This window comes from Lissotriton helveticus, chromosome 6, assembly GCF_964261635.1.
Source record: "Lissotriton helveticus chromosome 6, aLisHel1.1, whole genome shotgun sequence".
Lineage (NCBI taxonomy): Eukaryota > Metazoa > Chordata > Amphibia > Caudata > Salamandridae > Lissotriton > Lissotriton helveticus.
Genome location: NC_136067.1, coordinates 820,251,929 through 820,270,811, shown reverse-complemented (window position 1 = coordinate 820,270,811; position 18,883 = coordinate 820,251,929).

Below are 18,883 nucleotides of genomic sequence, written 5' to 3'. Positions count from 1 at the left end.
TGCTGCCCGCGATGGGAGGTTGATTCTGCAAAGGAATGCTTCTGTCAGTCTAGGGCAACTCCCCTGGACCAACCAGAACTGCCGACCTAACGTCGTCAGCTGCACCCCACAGACTTTGGGCAATCGCGGCCCTAGCAGCGGAACCCGGATGGCAGTTCGAAAAACAAAAATAAGCAAGTTTCTCGGATGGGAGAGCTGCACTTTCAAAAATAGTACTTGGAGGGAAAAAGGTTTTATTTGTCCATAGGTCTCGGCCTCAAATTATAGTGCTTCTTTCCAGGTACTGTCTGATCCTGAAACAGGAGTTCAGGCTCCAAGTGTTCAATCGCTTTGATGGCGGCACAGCTTCTTGCAAAATGTCCTCAATTTCACGTTCAGAGTTAGTTCCTTTTACACGTGCATCACTGAAAGGCAGAAAACGTGGCACAGTGTCAGTTTCTGAGTCAGCGACACCCTTCTGGACCCACTGGTCATACGGCAGGGGTAAAGGGATCCTTTTACAATGGACCCCGTGGATTCAGTGCTTCTTCCCTTCCACTCGAACAGCTGATCTTGTGGAAAGAAGGACGAGGTGCGGTCCGGTCCACCTGGGCTGCTCGTTCTTGGTTCGCTGGAAGTTCTTCACGAGGACCCAGGATCCAGGGTCGATTGGGTGACCTGGAGTTTCAGAGACCGGAGGCAGGGTGTCGTGAACCTGTTGATGCAAAACACGCAATTTAGCCGTCAATTCATACAGGTAATCAAGCAAAACAGGGTGTTCCAATTCACTGAACTTGGTGGGCCTTGGCACTCCCTATATGTTGGCCGGACGGCCAAAGACTATTTCATAGAGACTAAGTTTCACTCGCGAATGCACAGTCATTCTGGTGGATAGGAGTGCTAAGGGTAGAGCGTCAGGCCATTTAAGACCTGTGCTCGCTTGAATTTTGGCTAGTTTTAACTTAAGTGTGCCATTGTAACATTCTACTAATCCAGCTGATTGGGGGTGATTTGCAGCGTGGAACTTCTGTTGAATGCCTAGCCCTTCACATACATTCTTCATCACACGACCCACAAATTCACTCCCATTATCAGTCCAGACCATTCTAGGCATTCCAAATCTGGGGAAGAACTCTTTCACAAGGGCTTTAGCTGTGGATAAGGCAGTGTTGTCTTTTAGGGGATAGGCTTCCACCCATCTTGAAAAGGCACAAACAACAACGAGTACGTATTTTAAATTGTTGCACCTCTCCATGTGGATGAAATCTAGCTGCAAAACCTCAAACGAATACGTAGGAGGCTGTAGGAAGGTAGATCCCTGACTATGGTTGCCCCCAACTTTTTGCCTGGTGTTTTGCTGGTTTTCTGACTTAGTTGACCTGAGGCCCTGCTATTCAGGACCTCAGGCCCACTGCTCTCTCTGTAAAATGGATTCCATGTACCTTAGGTACATATCTAAATTGGATACTGAGCCACCTTATCAGTCCCTGTACAGTGTACCATAGGTACCCAGGGCATAGGTGTGCCCAGGGCCTACCAGGGGCTGCAGCATGTATTATGCCACCCCTGGCTGGCCATCCAAATCTGACACAACTGGCTGCACGACAGCTGGGGCAAGGTGGTGTAATCACCCTTTGCTTTAGATATAGTATACCTATATCTAACCCTAAAATGGACACACAGATCTCCTATCAGTCACTCCTATGGCAGGCCTTGACAATCCTGAAGGCAGAGTGCTTGGAATCGTGTGAGATGGTGCTCTGGCATGAGCTGAGCCTGTCTGCGGCTTTCGGGATCTATCCCTTAGCCGTTTCCATGATATCGCATACCATATACTCTTAAGTGCATTATAATCCTCGCGGTTAAATGCCAACTCTGGTATCGCTTTATCAAAACATGTCGAGTAAGGTGTCATACGAATTGGAATACTAACCCCTCGCCAATTCTGGCGACGGGGTTAGCATTCCACCCTTCTAGAGGGACACGACATGCATGTAACCTATAACCCGGTTAAAAGTCAGACAGAGCCTTAGCATCCACAAAATGGATGCTGCCACCGAGACACAAGTCTGCCCTCCTGCTGCTGGGAGTCCTCCCAGAGCAGGAGATAAGGACAAAGGGTTTCCTGCCAGGGGCGGTGCCAGCACCGTCCCAGACAGGGTTTTGTGTATTGTAGGTAGGCAGGGCTTCAGAGGAAGGTGACTGCACGTGGCACCCCGGTGCTCACTGTGCATAGGCTGGCTTAAACCAGTTCCAGGGACACTCCAGACCCTGTGCTGGGGAAAAGCCCGCCAAGGAAGTGGGTGTAACCACCCCCCTCCTGGTCCCACCCCTAGGGCAGGACTTAGTCGCGTGCCAGCCCCCTTTTCCAAGATAAAGGTAGAGACTGGCCCCCTTCCAAATCAGATCATCTTTGGAATCAAGATACCACTTTCCACGAAAGGACTTCACGATTTCTTCCTCAAGATTCTCCCTTGTGGCTAAGGAGTAGTCACCCTGCATCCGCAGGCACCATCTAAGAACACTGCGGTCTGCTGCACGTCCTTCCTCCGGAATCCGACTGCCCAGCTCGACGAGACCCGGCTTCCCTGGCACCTCTGACCTCTACCCACCTCTACAGCACAGCTGAGAACCGTGGGTGCGACGAGACCTCGAGGGACCGGCCATCGCCAAGACTGCACGACTTCTGCACAGCAAGCCCACCGAGTAATTTCCTGGTGAGTGCTTTGGGGTCCGAGAAGCCCCCACCCTGAGCAGCTCCAGCACCGAAGAGCAGCCCCCCAGCATCTCCACGATCGGCGTGGGGCCCTTCTGCTTTTTGCTGCTCACCGCATTGTTTGGCTACTAGCCCGCTGGCTTGTGGCCTTCTGAACGACGCCCGACGACAACACTGCTGCTGGTCTGGTTGCTCCAGACTGGCCCTTGCTTCTCTCCATCGGAGAAGTACCCTGGACCCTCCTGGTCCGGCTAAGACGCCATTTTAGGTCCACCGCGTGGGCCTTGCATTTGCCAAGACTTGTTGCCCAATCCTGGGTCCAGCGACGTCGACAGCAAGAACCTTCGTGGGACAGCTCGCACCTCCATCCTGGTCGCCGACAACGCCTCCTGGTCCGAGAGACTGCAGAGCCCAGCCGTGCCCACTCACCTGACTGCGGTGACTTCGCCCGGTGCCATCCTGGTGCCCACTTAATCACTGGCTAGTGATTCAAGAACTTGGTCCCCTCTGCTTTCAGGTTTCCTTCTTCCTTGATCCAGGCTTGGATCCATCGAACTTTCCTTCACTGGTCGCCTGCCAGCAACTTCTTCCTTCCAGGCTCCTGGTCCGGCAACGAGATTCCCGACGTCTTTTCAGACCTATGCAGCTGCAGCCCCTGGGCTAGGTAACTTCGGCACTTCGGTGTCCCAGCATAGCCTCACTATCCAAGGGTCAGGATCAACTGTCGTTTTCTCCCTACCAGGTCGGGTTCGCCCGTGAACACTAACTTTGCCTTTACTAGCTTCCATAGACTTTGTCCCGCATCCCGCGTGAGAGTGCACACTCTGCACCCGAGTCCCCTAGGTCTCCTAGAAGTAATCTAACGATTCCCTAGTCAAGTCCTAGCGATTCCAAAGCCTATTAGTACTGTACTTACCTGCTAGTAATTTCGCATTCCACTTTTAGAGTATATGGTTTTTCGTGCCCCTCGGGCATTTGTGTATAACGTGCTAACTTAAGTATTTTCATAAGAGTTTTGTTGTGTGCTTAGCACCCTGTCCTCATAAAGAGTACAGGGTTGTTGTGATTCTAATAAATACATTGTTTATTTTCATAACACTTGTGTGGTGTCCTTTCACTGGGTGTTCAAGGGGTAATGTGATGGTAAAACAGCTGGCTTAACACGCCCTCTAGAGTCTTAGCCTTAGACTGCTCGTATCCATGCTACTAGGATAGCTGGTCTATAAGGTTGACTTACAACCAATCATCAATAAGGGTTGTTTGGACTGATACATAGTGATCACTAGAATAGTGAGCACTGCATATCAGGCCAACTTCTCACATTGGTGGCAGCGGTTGGGATTTGAGCTTGCTGTTGTTTTACCACACATGCCCTAAGAATATCTTGTGAAAGATCACATAAGTACTAAAGGTACATATAACTTAGCTTAGAATACTCTGAGTTCTACTGAACCAGCTGTTGTAGCTCCTAGGGCCTAGCACACCCTAAACTACAACTCTAGCAAGGGATCAGTAGGCAAACATATAGTGTAGGTAAGTGCACCACTTACACCTCACTAGAAAAGCATGTCTACCCAGAGAGAATCTACTGAGACTCCCCTGGTCAGTGTTGACCCTCCACAGGTCACTTCAAGATATGCAGCTCTCAGTTTCCAGGAGATGAGACAGATCTGTGTCTCCAGGAAACTGAAGCAGGGGTCTAACCCCACCATTCCCTTTCTGATAGGTCTCTTAGAGACATATGATGCCAGGAAGATTTCTCAGTTACATGAGAACATGCCAGCCTTGGAGGGAACCTCTGGGGATCCAGACCTCCCCAACACTGCTACTGCAGTTGAGGAGGAGGAGGATCAGGAGGAACTCTCTGGGGATGAGGTAGACAAAGGTCTTGAGGTAGTCAGAAGGCTAACCAGGGCCAACTTAGACTTACTTGGGCTAGGATCTGGGGGACCCCCAGTACTAACCCGAAGTGGGCCTAACCTTGGAGTTAGGAGAGATAGATCTCTTTCTAGGGACTCCAATAGGTCTCTGCACTCTAATGCCTCTTCCCAGAGGAGAAGGAGCTCTCCCCAGTGGAGATGGACTTCCCCTCAGAGAAGAGAGCATGAAGCAAGGATGAGACAAGCCAAACTGAGGATTGAAAGGGAAGAACTTGCCCTGGCCAAAGAGAAGCTTGCCTTTGCTAGAGAGCAGCAGATGAGTGGGATAGTTCCCACTGGTGGCAGCAATCTCCCAAGAGATAGAGAGAAGGGTTTAGATACTAAACACCTGACAAAAATAGTGCCCCCCTTTAAGCAAGGGGATGACATCCAGAAATGGATGGCTGCTTTGGAGAGGGCCTGCACTGTGCAGTGCATTCCCCAGAGTCCGTGGGCAGCTATACTGTGGCTCTCCTTTGATGGCAAAGGTAGAGATAAGCTCCTCACTACTAGAGTTGAGGATGCTAACAATTACCAGGTCCTGAAAAATGAACTGGTTGATGGGTTTGGCTTAACCACTGAGCAGTACAGGTTGCTGTTCAGAGACACCCAGAAAACTCAGTCTCAGGACTGGTCAGACTTTGTTGATTGTGCCACTAAGGCTTTGGAAGGCTGGCTACTGGGTAGCAAGGTTACTGACTTCACAGGATTGTATAATCTTATTATGAGAGAGCAAGTCTTAAATAATTGTCAGAACCAGTTATTACACCAGCACCTGGTAGACTCTGATCTGACCTCTCCACAAGAATTGGGTAAGAGGGCAGACAAGTGGGTCAGAACCAGGATTAGGCCCAAGAACCAAGGTGGTGACCAGAAAAAGGAATCAACCAAGCCTCAAGAGAAGGGTGGGAATAAATCTCCAGATCAAACCACATCAGGGCCCCAAAAATCCTCTGAGGGGGGTGGGTCCCAGAATCCCTCCAATAACCAGAAGAAACCTTATTGTTATCCCTGTAAACAGGTGGGTCATTTAAAAGCTGACAGCAGTTGCCCAAAGAATAACAGTAAGGAAAACATACCCCCAAGTAACATTCCCAAACCTCCTGTTACTACTAGTAGTAATCCCCCAGGTGGTGGGAGTGCCCCCAAGAATTTGGGTGCATTTACTTTGGGAGTTCCTGGGGACTCTGGCCTAACCAGGTCCCCAAACTTAGATACTCTTGTCTGTGAGACTGGCATGGGGTTTGCCAACTTCACAACTTGTCCCAACACTTTGGGCAAGTACAGACAGGAGCCCCTCATCAATGGTATAAAAGTTGAGGCCTATAGAGATACAGGGGCTAGCATCACTATGGTGACTGAGAGTCTAGTCCCCTCAAGGCAACTTTTACCTGGTGCCACATACCAGGTGACCAATATTGATGGAGTACAGAGAGATCATCCCATGGCAGTGGTCAATCTCAGCTGGGGAGGTGTCACTGGCCACAAGAGAGTGGCAGTGTCACCAAACTTGCCTGTAGATTGCCTACTGGGGAATGATTTAGAGCTCTCAGCCTGGGCTGAAGTAGAGCAAGAAACCCATTCTAGAATGGTAAACATCCATGGTAAGGGTAGTGGGGCAGTGGTAGCCACAGCCCCAGTCCAAGATATCCTCCCTGAACAGGTCAGGAGGGTTGTGCCAGTCACAACCCAATCTCAGACAACTTCCTTCCCAGAACAGGTTGTCAAGGCTGTGATGGTCACAGCCCACACCCAAACTGAGCCCCCTCCTGAAAAGGTTGGGAGAGTTGTGATGGCCACAGCTCAAACTCAGACAGATGACAGTGTTGTGAAGCCTGAAACTATGGATCACTCCACTCAGACAGAGAGTATTGAGGAGGAAGAGAAATCTCCCTCCCACCAGACTTTAGGAAAGGATCAGCCTCCTCAGGGAACTGATCTGACCCCTTGTGAAGAAACTGCCACAGAGGTAGTCAGGCCTAGCCTGGCAGAACCCCTGATGTCAGTGGACCCTTCCAAGGTGGGACCCAGTCTGGAGCAGGTAACCTGCCCCTCTCTACCCTGCCTCAGTCAGCCCAGGGCTGTAGAGGTCTGGGAGGCCAGTGTTGGACCCCAAAGGGCCCCCTGTCCAAAAGAATTCCCCAATCAGCAGATTAAGGGCACTGAAGCTAGTAGACCTAGCCAAGTGAAAAGAAGACACACTCCTGAGGGATCCCCCTTAAAATTAGTTAGGGACCTCCCACAGATGGACACTGTTGGGCACAGCCAAACTTGGGACCTGAGGGCCCCAGACCTGACCTGTCCCTCCAGTAAGCCAAACAGAGGGACCCAACCTCCAGCTGTAGGTAGTCAGAGGTTGACCCTGAGAGCCCAAAACAACTCAGTCTTGGAAAGAAAGGCCTCTAAGGTGGATGATGATTGGAGGAAGCTGAGCCCAAAGTTAGTGGAGCCTCACTTCAGTACTCCATTTCAGCACCAGCCTTTTTCTTTGACAAAACACACCACAGGTAGAGATTCCCTATGGTGGAGACCCTCAGACACCCTTAGGGTGAGGGATTGCTTAGTGGACCATGACATAGGGGGTAACCATGCCAGTGCTGGTACTTCCTTAAATGGCCACTTAGGCAATATAGGCTTACCTGGACAAGGATAGCCTTATCTCCTTTCGTTTATGTAGGAAAGTAGATCCCTGACTATGGTTGCCCCCAACTTTTTGCCTGGTGTTTTGCTGGTTTTCTGACTTAGTTGACCTGAGGCCCTGCTATTCAGGACCTCAGGCCCACTGCTCTCTCTGTAAAATGGATTCCATGTACCTTAGGTACATATCTAAATTGGATACTGAGCCACCTTATCAGTCCCTGTACAGTGTACCTTAGGTACCCAGGGCATAGGTGTGCCCAGGGCCTACCAGGGGCTGCAGCATGTATTATGCCACCCCTGGCTGGCCATCCAAATCTGACACAACTGGCTGCATGACAGCTGGGGCAAGGTGGTGTAATCACCCTTTGCTTTAGATATAGTATACCTATATCTAACCCTAAAATGGACACACAGATCTCCTATCAGTCACTCCTATGGCAGGCCTTGACAATCCTGAAGGCAGAGTGCTTGGAATCGTGTGAGATGGTGCTCTGGCATGAGCTGAGCCTGTCTGCGGCTTTCGGGATCTATCCCTTAGCCGTTTCCATGATATCGCATACCATATACTCTTAAGTGCATTATAATCCTCGCGGTTAAATGCCAACTCTGGTATCGCTTTATCAAAACATGTCGAGTAAGGTGTCATACGAATTGGAATACTAACCCCTCGCCAATTCTGGCGACGGGGTTAGCATTCCACCCTTCTAGAGGGACACGACATGCATGTAACCTATAACCCGGTTAAAAGTCAGACAGAGCCTTAGCATCCACAAAATGGATGCTGCCACCGAGACACAAGTCTGCCCTCCTGCTGCTGGGAGTCCTCCCAGAGCAGGAGATAAGGACAAAGGGTTTCCTGCCAGGGGCGGTGCCAGCACCGTCCCAGACAGGGTTTTGTGTATTGTAGGTAGGCAGGGCTTCAGAGGAAGGTGACTGCACGTGGCACCCCGGTGCTCACTGTGCATAGGCTGGCTTAAACCAGTTCCAGGGACACTCCAGACCCTGTGCTGGGGAAAAGCCCGCCAAGAAAGTGGGTGTAACCACCCCCCTCCTGGTCCCACCCCTAGGGCAGGACTTAGTCGCGTGCCAGCCCCCTTTTCCAAGATAAAGGTAGAGACTGGCCCCCTTCCAAATCAGATCATCTTTGGAATCAAGATACCACTTTCCACGAAAGGACTTCACGATTTCTTCCTCAAGATTCTCCCTTGTGGCTAAGGAGTAGTCACCCTGCATCCGCAGGCACCATCTAAGAACACTGCGGTCTGCTGCACGTCCTTCCTCCGGAATCCGACTGCCCAGCTCGACGAGACCCGGCTTCCCTGGCACCTCTGACCTCTACCCACTGTGGAAAAGTAAATTTTGCCATGTTCTGTGTCCCTACGTGTCCCCCATCTTATGTTATGTGTGCATGATTAATATGCATATGTATTCCCCATGTTTGATTAAAGACGCAATTACAGTTGTGTCCATCTCTAGTATGCCAGTTCCCAGTTCTCGTGAATACTACGAATATCAGGCCTATGTAAAGCTACGTTGCCACGTTTCTCAGTGTGCACGTTATTTCATTGAAAAGTCCCCGTTTCTAGGCCTCAAAAGGGCCCGGACACCAGATTCAGCTCCTGTCTCCTGAGCCCTCGCTGAGGAGCGATACAGCCCCCACCTGTATTCCTGACCCTTCACTTACTTCCTGCCTCACAGTGCCCGGTTCAGCCTGGCTCTGCCTACGAGTCTGCCAAGAGTATGTTATGATTCTAGTTATCAGTTCAGCCCTCCTTCTCTGCATTCCTAAGCTACTGAATCGCATCAATAGTTTCCGTCATCGTCTAGCCTTTACGTCTCCATGTAAGAGAAATACTGCATTTAATGGTCATTTAATATTCCTCAACGCACTACCTGTAGAATAATGCATGCACCAGTCCTAGAGTCCGTTAGCCTTTACCCCGATAACTTTTGGATTCTATCAACACGTCCTCTAAACATTAGATACTAGATAGGGTTTAGGTACATGTCGCCTTGACTCTCCAGACTTCAGTCTCTGCTCCTAGCGCAGAAGTCATAGCCCCCAGCTTCTCCTAGTAACACGTCATTGTCAGTTTGCGCGCACCATTAGGTTAGAGGTCCCGGCTCCTTAGGTAGCCCCCTCCATGTTTCCGCCCCATTTATGACATACTCTGTTACGTTTACATCACATGTCTATGTATACGCCTCCTGTTACACCCACTTTCATCCTTATCTTTCGCGACTGCTATTGACCACACCCACTGCTCCGCCTACTGTATTCAATGTAATGCAATTGTTTTAGTATATATATGTTGTACATTGTTATTAAAGTTAGCGCGCTCATCCCAGATCCAGCCCCGGCAGCTGCCGGGCCCTGTCATCCTATTCCTGTGCAGGTTGTCCTGTTCCTGTCCTTTATGCTGTATTAAACCTGCAAACTCCTACTACCTCGAATCTTGACTCTTATTTATTGAGCTATCTGTTATTCATATGTCCAGTCAAACCTAGATCCGGTATTATTTATTTATATACCACATAATGGCGCCCGAATAGGGACTTGCCCTTTCCCCACGCGCCGGTGAAGCCACGTATGCCCCCTGATCCTCTGCAGCCGTGACGGAACCATACCGTGCACGTGCAGATATTTCTGCTTCAAGTATCCCTCAGGCCCACGGAGGAGACGGAGGTTGCGGTCCAGCATCCAGACGAGGCGGTGGAGGAACGCGGCGAGTCCCGACCAGAGCCCAAGCCGAGAGTCCAAGGTCCGAGGTATCCGGAGGCCCACCCGTAACAGAAGTCCGAAGTTCGTCCGTCCGGCGTCGAAGCAGTCCAGTCCAGTCCGAGGTCTTCCGTTCTTGCTGCCCGGTGAGTACCGTTGCTGGGGTAGTATCTAGACAGGGTCAATCTAATTGTCTCTGGTCCGTGGGGTTTGGTGGTACACAGATCCCAAAACGAAGTGTCCACTCCGGTGGATGCGGGTCCTGACGTGTCTCTTTATGAGACCGGTAAGTTTCGTACTGTTTCAGCAGTGCATCTAGTTTCTGTTCTAGTCAGTTCTGTTCTCGAGAAGATTCATGTATTCTGTTTTCAGTATTCCAGGTAGTATTCTGTTCGAACTGTTATTTTAAATGTTCTTCATGTATTTTAATGTCGTGGTATGAAAGTGGTGTAATTATCGTGTTCATTGTGTATTGTATTGTGTCTAGATTACAGTTCCGTCATGCCGTTGTTCTCGAAACTACGTCAGTTAAAAACCAGAAAAGGTCTGCTAGAAGCAGCAGTTCCTGTCCCGCCTAGGGACAGTCCAGGTCATTTTATGTATCAGAAGCATGGCATAAGTGCCATATTATATCTAGATTTATGGGTAGAGTATACCAAACAGTTAGAAGAAAAGTATAGATGGCCCGTATCAGGTACGTGGGATGCCGAGTGCATAATGCGAGTAGAAGAAGCATTATGGAAAAAGAAAGCCAGACAGTCACAGAAAGATGCCATCGAGTTATGGCGCAAAGAATCTCATAAAAGAACCGAAAAAGAAATCAGAAAGTCAGAATTAAGTAGAGAATCCTTAGAACGAGCCCAAGAAAGGGAATTAATCGAGATAGGTGAACGAGTCAAAACCGAACAGTCAGACAGACAGAGGCATGCCCTCATTAAGGGTATGTATCCTCTTCTTGCCGAGGGCTTGCCAAAAGCAACCCCGGAGGCATCCAGTAATTTTCCGCCACCATTAGTTCCGACCAAGCTACGTCACAAACCGACCGCAGCTGATATTTTTATCTCGTCCTATTTGGACGACACAGTCCCGGAATATGCAAATCCTGTTCCGCCAGCTCTTGTAAATAATGTAAATCCTGCTCCTCCAGACACCGGGGCACCTTTTGCAGTACCTGCTACGGTACCCCCGGTCCAGCCTACATTACAATTTCCCACTCTGCCAGCACGAAGAGTATCAGTCGACGATTCCAGTCTAGGGGCCGCAGGAGGAGGTCCTCCTGGTACCCCGCCACCACACCAACGAGTAACGTTAGTCGAGTTACATGAAAGTGCGTTACAGCGTACGCCCAAATATAAGTCTGTTGCAGATATCCGACGAGCTCTCACTGAATGCCGCTATGATCCAGTTGCAGGTGATGATAGTACAGTTATATATTCCATCCGTGTGAGACGGGTGACCGGGTATTTGGACACCCTACCGAATATGAAAGAAGATCTAGACAGAATATATCGTTTCATCCGTACAGGGGATGATCCAGAAAGTATTGGCGAAGCCATGTCTCAAAGGAAAGCTGAGATCCAGCTCATGCTATTAAAGTTTCTGATTAATTGTTTAATAAGAGAGCAAGATTACCCGTCCAAAGATCCGGCCGAAATGAGAATCCTGACAAGGTGGAGTGATAATATAGCCGAGGGTAAGCACAGAACCATCAGTAGTATAGAGAGTATGTACAAGAAAATTCGTAAAGAAATAATAAGGTTACACGAGAAACGCAAAGCAGCACAAGTAAGCGAGAAAGAGAATGACTCTTCTGCAGAAGAGGTAGAGGACGAGAATCCCACCAGAATAGCGTATGTAGGTAGAACTAGACTTTCCGACCGACATTCACGTCTAGATTACAAGAAAACTGTTCCTCATCCAGCACCAGAACGAGGTTCTCTAGAACAAGTATTTCAAGCTACCGATCACATTCTGAAATCACGAATCGGTTACAGTGAGTTAAGTACTATGCATGAACAAGAACTAGCCCGATCAGCAGTCCGATGGATTACTGATTCTACCACTTTTCCAGACGAAATAGTGGCACAAATGTTTCTGAAACTGCCCCCAGCCGAGCAACGACTGGTGGGTATGTATATGATCCAGCACCTCATTACTCTGTATGAGGGTCAACATTCTGATCCAGGTCCGTTACATGATGTCCTGAACGAGTTACTCCAGTATAGATGGAAAGGTTTAGGTACCGATTTAATTAGTGTCATTCTAGAACAGCGCCATAAATATAGTATGTTTTTGAACCCGCATTTTGTTCATGTCTCACCTCCAGAAAGTAAACCGTTTTACATAGACAGACAGAATCCGTTACGAGAAGTACACCCAGTCAGGACAGCAGATGGTGAAATGCAACGAGTGTTTGTTTACACCCCGATTACAAAGATGGAACTCTTAGAGATGAAGAAATTAATTCCCTGTCATGATAAAGATCCAGCAGGGTTCCACCGAGAATTAAAGGATATGCTCCGTATGGGAGAATACATGTATCCAGATATAATTAAAATGTTAAAAGTCCTGTTGCCCGCGGGCATATATGAGAAACTCAAGGAAAAAGAATGGGAGGTGGGAGAGAAAAAGATCGATTGGGCAGTTCTAGAAGCCGAAGATAAGATACGAGTACCAGGTACCGGTCTTGGAGAGAAATGTAAAGAATTACCTGAATTATTAATACAAGTTTTGCCCAGATTATTAGCCACTAAAAAGGAAGACTGGGATGCAATCTCAGCCTGTAAACAGAAACAAGACGAAGACACTAGTGATTTTTATTCTAGATTTGAGAAATGCTTTATTATAAACAGTGGCTTGAAGACGAGTAGCGAGTCATACCCTCATCTTTTTGTTACTAAATTAGTCGAGAATTCAAGTCCACAAGTTAAGAATCGAGTTCTGAAAGTCGAAAGTACATGGCAAGCTAGTACCCCGTCCCAGATGTTACAGATGCTCCAGTATCACCAGAATAGAATCAGAGAAGAGCAAGAACACGAGAGAAAGCGTATGAAAGACACGAAAATGAAAGTACTAGTTGCACAATCTGTTCCACAAGACAGTCAGAAGAGGGGTCCGAATCAAGCCAGTCATCCTGCAGCTCCCGTCAAAGGGACATGCAATTATTGTAAACAGCCAGGTCATTTCATAAACGAGTGTGCAGTTCTGAAACACAATATAGCTACTGGTAAGACTAAAGAAAGACCACGTCCGCCTCGACAAGAACAAGTTTCACAGACTTCTCAGCCACAGAATGCACAACAGACAGTTCCAGCACCGCAGCCTATAGCTGCAACACAGCATGTTACACAGCAGTTGTACCAGTATGCTCAGACAGAGTATCCAGAGTATCAACCGTATTCATGAAACAGCCTAGAGAGGGAGGTAGGCTTGCCTCTCATCGAGATTCCTGTAGACCAAGAAGGTCCCTATGTTCACAGTCAAGTATTAGGGAAAGACAGAAAGTTTTTGATTGATACAGGGGCAAGTAGGACCACCATTAGTCACGCCGAAGTTCCAGGGGCTCCGCTCTCAGGCTCTAGAAATGTTTCCCTTGGATTTTCAGGAAAGCCTATTGTAAACGAGATATCTAAACCAGTTACTCTAGAAGTAGGTCCATTGTCCCGCACTACTGATCTATTACTTACGAAGTCATGTCCAGAAAATTTGTTAGGCATTAAGACACTGAAAGAATTAGGTGCAGTTATTTGCTGCTCCCCAGAGGGAATACGATTGTTTCTACGTGACTTCAAGGGTCACTATGTATTACGAGATTTTGATCCGAGATTGTCCAATGTTCCACAGCATCTATAGGCACAAGGTCCAACTGATGTTGGTTATATGCAAATCACACCCCATCGTGTGACTCTCAAACCAGGTGTAGTGTTACCACGAATCAGACAGTACAGATTGCCACCTGAGGCTGTAGCAGCCTTATCCAAAATTATTGACGAGCTCATGGTTCAAGGAGTAGTTATAGAAACTGACTCCAATGTATGTAATTCTCCGATCATTCCAGTCATGAAACGTACTGATCCAAATGCACCTCCAGTATATCGATTAGTGATTGACCTTCGAGAACTCAATAAATGTATTATTCCCCAGTACCCAGTTGTTCCAGATATCTCTTCCCTATTGACAGCCATTGATTCCGAAGCCTCATTTATTACAGTCATAGACCTCAAGAACGCGTTTTTCAGTGTCCCCATTCATCCAGACAGCCAGTTTCTTTTCGGATTTTGTTTAAATGGAAGAAGCTATATGTTCACACGAGCTCCTCAAGGTTTCACAGAAAGTCCAAGTATTTACAGTCAAGCACTTAAGAGGCAACTAGACAATATTCACATGCCAACAGACACTGCCCTGCTCCAGTATGTCGATGATCTACTGATCACAGCCCGTTCTGAACGTGCTTGCGTGCGAGCATCACTTACAGTCTTGTATTTCCTTGCCGAGATGGGGCACAAGGTGTCCCCTTCGAAGCTTCAATTCTGTGTCCAGCAAGTGATCTACTTAGGCCACTTACTGTCCAAGTGGGGTAGGCAGTTGACACCAGACCGTATCCAGTTAATAGCGAGTCTTCCTCAGCCCAAGACCCAGAAGGAGGTACGTGCTTTTATCGGCCTTACTTCTTATTGCAGACAATGGATTCCTCAGTATGCCTTTCTAGCTAAACCACTGATACAGTTAACGACACAGGAGGCAGCCATATCGACTGTCCTCCCTTGGACATCTGAACATACACTTAGTTTCAATGAGTTGAAGAAAGCTCTATGCCAAGCTCCAGTTCTAGCTACACCGAACTACAGTAAGCCTTTTACACTTTTTGTCACAGAACGTGATGGTACAGCATTATCTGTTCTTACACAAGATCAAGCAGGTCAATACAAGCCCTGTGCTTATTTTTCGAGCACATTAGATCCTGTAGCCCAGGCTCTGCCTGCGTGCCTCAAGTCAGTTGCAGCCACAGCACTAGCTATCAGACAAAGTGATTCCATAGTATTAGGACATTCCTTGACAGTACAAGTTCCACACTCCGTGGAAGTTCTTTTAAACCGAACACAGACTCAGCACTTGACAATTGCACGTTTAACAGGTTATGAATTGACACTGTTCCAGCCACACATAGAAATCAGACGCTGCAACGTTCTAAATCCTGCTACACTGTTACCGTCAGCTAATTCGAATTCTGCCACACACGACTGTGTGGAAGTAGTTAACACTATGACTAAGCCAAGACAAGATCTGACAGATATTCCATTACCAGATCCCGACCTGACACTTTATGTGGATGGTTCATGTATGAGAACAAGTACAGGAGAACTAGTAGCCGCGTATGCAGTGACTACAGACACTGAAGTTATAGAGACACATCGTATTGACACCCTGTCTGCTCAAGCAGCAGAGCTAGTTGCTCTGACACAAGCCTGCATACACGCCAAGAACCTGAAAGTTAATGTTTATACAGATTCACGCTACGCATTTGGAGTTGTACACGACTTTGGAGTGCTCTGGCAGGAGAGAGGTTTCATGACTTCTCATGGAACCAAGATTCAGCATGGTCTCCTTATTCAAGCTCTGTTAGATGCCATACATTTACCGACATCTATTGCTATCATGAAATGCAAAGCACATACGAAAGTTACTGACATTATTTCTCAAGGTAATGATCTAGCAGATCGCACAGCCAAGCTTACAGCACAGACTCCAGACATGTCAGTTAATCTGACACAGACACATACTCCAGATCCGATTACATGTATGACAGTTAAGGACCCTACTCAAGATGTCATAGATATCCAGTTACATGCTACTCCCGATGAAATCAAGAAATGGTCCGAACAAGGAGGGGTCCAGACAGATCAGGGATGGGTAACGAAGGGAAAAGCCACATGGTTTCTCCCCGACTCTATGGTTCAAGTCATTATCAATACCGCACATAGTCCAGCACATTTAGGAGAAAAAGCTATGTTAGACAGTATCCAGAACATTTGGTTCAACAAGCATTTACGAGCTGCAGCCAAGCAGAAAGTCCGTACCTGTATGATATGTTGCCAGTTTAATCCAGGTAAAAGTGTCCCGGTGGAACAAGGTGGATTCCAGCCCCCTGACCACCCTTTTGAAGTCCTCCAGATGGATTATATTCAGATGGAGCGATGTCGAGGTTTCAAGTATGTCCTCGTAGTTGTATGCGCTTTGTCCAGGTGGACAGAGGCATATCCAGTCCCAGATTACACAGCCGCGACCACTGCCAAGCAGTTGGTTCGTGAATTCTTCCCCCGTTATGGACTCCCTAGAGTCGTATATTCTGACAACGGCCAGCCATTCTCATCTGAGCTCATGAAACACATCTCCCTTTTGTTAGGGTACCAGTGGAAGTTCCATTGTGTACGCCATCCTGAAGCAGCCGGTCTCGTAGAGAGACATAATCAGACCCTGAAAATCCGCATTTCCAAAGTATGTAAAGAGAAAGGTGTGGACTGGCTAGTAGCTCTGCCAGTTGCTTTGTTTTATATGCGCATGGTCGCACATTCCAGATCAGGTCTGTCCCCGTACGAGGTCGTATTCGGCCGCCCCCCTAACATGTGGGGTACACCTAGACCCCGAAGTATTACAGATGTTTCAAGTAGTATGCTGACAGATTACCTAGCTTCCTTGATGTCTGCCCTACACTCTTGTCGTTCACAGGTTGCCGCCGCATTTCCAGACAATACCGAGGTGGCACCGCATGACATCGTTCCCGGATGCATGGTTCTCGTAAGGAACTTTGATCGTTCAAGTCCGCTGGAGCCCCGCTGGAAAGAACCCAAACAGGTCCTCCTGGCCACCCGTACTGCCGTCAAGCTGGAAGGCAGGAAGGGCTGGGTCCACCTGTCTCACGTGAAAAAGTTTTATGGATTAAAGACTGTTTCCAAGAACGTTTCCGAGGATTTTAAAGACTGCCAAAGTACTATTCTCAAGGACTGTCCCGCAAAAGACATTGATACAAATCCCTCCCTGTTAGAGAAAACTCCGCAACAGGAGTATAAGAAAAAATTAAGGTCTAGTAAAATAAGTCAGCCAGTTTGATTGTCTAAGTCCTCCCCTAGGTGAAACGGTTAGACCGGTTTCTGACATGTATAAAATAGACCCCCATAGTGAGAGAGTTAGTCAAAACTCAATCCGATGGATCGTTTTTTTAAGTTTCATATTGTTTTTCAGCCTTATGACTACCTGCACAAGTTATGCATTTTATTTGTGTTTTCCAGTTTCTCATGTAAAGAAGTCTTTCAATGTTACAGTAGAGCACACGTTTAGTGATCTGCCTCCTCATGAACTATCTTATCGTCTTGCTATGCGTAATAATTCCTTTATCCGCATGTTACATTATTCACACCAGACCAGCAATGCCACTAATTGTTGGGTGTGTGGTCGACTCCCCCCTTTCCAGACACCGAAGGGAGTTCTGCCACTCTTTCCTTATCCATTTTCACATAATGGTTCGTGTGAAGCATGGTCCACGTTAACGTCATCCTCAACAGATATGTCTTTTCTTAACAGTACATGTTTTCCAGACAAGCAAGGTCTTCCCCACAGAACAGGGTTGGATCTAGAAAATGAAGTTTATAATCTAGGTAATTATTCTTCGAATTTCATGGTCCTGAATGTTCAGTCTGATACTACTCCAGACTTACCTGCTATGTCAGTATTACCAGTCAAAGGTGAATTATGTGTCAGAAAGAATGGTTCCGTACATGTAGGACATAGTGATTGTACTACTATTGTCAAGTATAGTGACAGTGGGAAATCTATTTTCAAAGCTTCACGTCATTCTTATTTTGTTTGTGGTCAGACCGCATATGTTCGTCTGCCCCTTGATTGGGATGGTACCTGTTACATTGCCTTCCTACTGCCACCAGTTTTCCTAGCCCCACCTGACTATCATAGGAATTCCCACCTAGTACATATCAGACACAAGAGAGACCTCCCGATTGTCGATTATACTGAAACTGCTCTAGAACAATATATAGATATCAATAAAGGTGTCTTCCCCTACTTAGGTACGGTCGTGAATAGTAAACTGATACGTAGATTAACCAGAACACTCGAAGCAGTAGTGATCGAGACTACCTCTGCTCTAGGTAACTTAACCGAAGAGCAATCCTTTATGAGAATTGTCGTGCTCCAGAATCGTCTCGTCCTTGACGTCATACTGGCCGATAGGGGCGGGGCATGTAGAGTCATCGGATCTAGTTGCTGCATTTTCATTCCTAATAACGCGCCGTCTGTTTATTCAGCTATAACCAGACTCCATAATATTGCCCATATGTTACACCAAAATCCAGGCACCTGGACATGGTCCGGCTGGTTCTGGAATATAATTTCCGCCTGGGGATGGAAAGTATTGTCCTTTCTAGGTATTGCAGTAGCGATCATATTCAGTTGCTGCCTCTGTATACAATGTGGCCCTGCGATTTGTGGCATTTGTGCTACCTCTTGTATTCCTAGTCCCAAGTCCCGTTCTAAATCCAGTTCCAAGAAAATTCGAGACGAGCAAATGATACTGTATGAAATGATAGATGGTATCATGGATATTGATGTTTCCTGATGGAAACGTAGTGACAAGGAGGGAATGTGGAAAAGTACATTTTGCCATGTTCTGTGTCCCTACGTGTCCCCCATCTTATGTTATGTGTGCATGATTAATATGCATATGTATTCCCCATGTTTGATTAAAGACGCAATTACAGTTGTGTCCATCTCTAGTATGCCAGTTCCCAGTTCTCGTGAATACTACGAATATCAGGCCTATGTAAAGCTACGTTGCCACGTTTCTCAGTGTGCACGTTATTTCATTGAAAAGTCCCCGTTTCTAGGCCTCAAAAGGGCCCG